General features: G+C 44.2%; 1 non-coding gene across 1 annotated transcript; it reads right to left on the bottom strand.

The window, feature by feature from the left end:
- Positions 1 to 386: 386 nt before the first annotated feature.
- On the bottom strand, positions 387 to 523 carry LOC119938531. The gene has a single exon (XR_005454453.1). It is a non-coding gene; the product is annotated as a small nucleolar RNA SNORA7 (small nucleolar RNA).
- Positions 524 to 1,754: the final 1,231 nt, after the last annotated feature.

The following is a 1,754-nucleotide window of genomic DNA, read 5'->3' as shown; positions in this document are numbered from 1 at the left end:
GGGAACTCTTTCATTCATTCATTCATACATTCATTCATTCAATCATATTTATTGAGCGCTTACTGTGTGCAGAGCACTGTACTAAGCAATTGGGAAGTACCAGTTGGCACATATAGAGACGGTCCCTACCCAACAATGGGCTCACATTCTAGAAACATTCAGTGGTTAAACAGTAGTCTTGTCTTATGCCGTCAAGTTGTCTCCGACCCATCGCCGCCTTGGCCACATCTCTCCCAGAATGCCCCGACTCCATGTGCAAGGATCCATAGAATTTTCTTGGTAAAATTGCAGAAGTGGCTTATCATTGCCTCCTTCTGGGCAGTAAACCTGAGTCTCTGCCTTCGACTTTCTCCCATGCCTCTGCTGCCCAGCAAAGGTGAATTGTGACTTGTAGCAGATTGTCTTCCACGCACTAGCCATCGCCCAAGCTAGGAATGGAATGGTTGTACCCCTGCTTGACTCTCCCTCCTGTAGTTGAGACTGGTAGAGTCCTGGAAACTCTCCAGGGGCAATACGAGAGGGCCTAAACAGTAGTACTAGTGTTTAACTAGTGCTTACTTTGTGCAGCGCATGGTACTAAGAGCTGGGAAAATGTAGAGGTGCTGATTAGATAAAGTCCTTGGTCCTCAAGGGGTTCACAAACTAAGAATTTAAGTGGGGAAAAAGGAACTGAATCCCGACACACAAGAAGTGATGAAACAACAAAACACTACGATATAAAAGACAAGGATAAATGCACAAAATAAAAAGTCAGGAGAGTGCTGTGGCTAGAGGAGAAGAAATTCAGGCTCCTTGAGGCTCAAAGTCCAAGGCGCACCCATAATAATAATAATGATGGTATTAAGCACTTCTAAGTGCTGGGGAGGTTACAATTTGATCAGGTTGTCCCACAGGGGGCCCACATTAATCCCCAGTTGACAGATGAGGAAACTGAGGCCCAGAGAAGTTAAGTGACTTGGCCAAAGTCACACAGCTGACCATTGGTGGAGCCAGGATTTGAACCCATGAGCTCTGACTCCAAAGCCCGGGCTCTTTCCACTGAGCCACGAGCCATAACCACAGCTGTAGCAGCCACCAGCTTCCCCAGCAGACAGCGTGGTTGGCTGTCCGGAGGAGTAGAACCGAGAGCGTGCAGCTGCACCTAGTCCTGCATTATGGCATGCACAGAGCATGTCATGAGCTTGGAAAGGAAGGTCAGAGTATTGCCAGTTACTTCGCTCAGCCTCGGTGGAGAGGGGACGAAAATATCTAGGCAGGTGAAGCTGAAGTTACCTGTTGCTTTCTCCATTGTGGTAACTCTACAATCTTCTAGTGGTCATTGTTCATTCAATCATATTTACTGAGCGCTTATGGTGTGCAGAGCACTGTACTAAGTGCTTGGGAAGTTGGCAACATATAGAGATGATCCCTACCCAACAACGGGTATGATGTATTTATATCTGTATATCTGTATATATGTTTGTACATATTTATTACTCTATTTATTTTACTTGTACATATCTTCTATTTATTTTATTTTGTTAGTATGTTTGGTTTTGTTCTCTGTCTCCCCCTTTTAGACTGTGAGCCCACTGTTGGGTAGGGACTGTCTCTATATGTTGCCAGCTTGTACTTCCCAAACGCTTAGTACAGTGCTCTGCACAAAGTAAGCGCTCAATAAATATGATTGATTGATTGATTGATCTGCAATTTATATTTGTCATTATATCTGTAATTTATTTATATTAATATCTGTCTCTCCCTCTTGACTGTAA

The sequence above is a fragment of the Tachyglossus aculeatus genome, chromosome 1 (genome assembly GCF_015852505.1).
Source record: "Tachyglossus aculeatus isolate mTacAcu1 chromosome 1, mTacAcu1.pri, whole genome shotgun sequence".
Classification (NCBI taxonomy): domain Eukaryota; kingdom Metazoa; phylum Chordata; class Mammalia; order Monotremata; family Tachyglossidae; genus Tachyglossus; species Tachyglossus aculeatus.
This window is presented reverse-complemented; position numbering and strand designations above follow the sequence as displayed.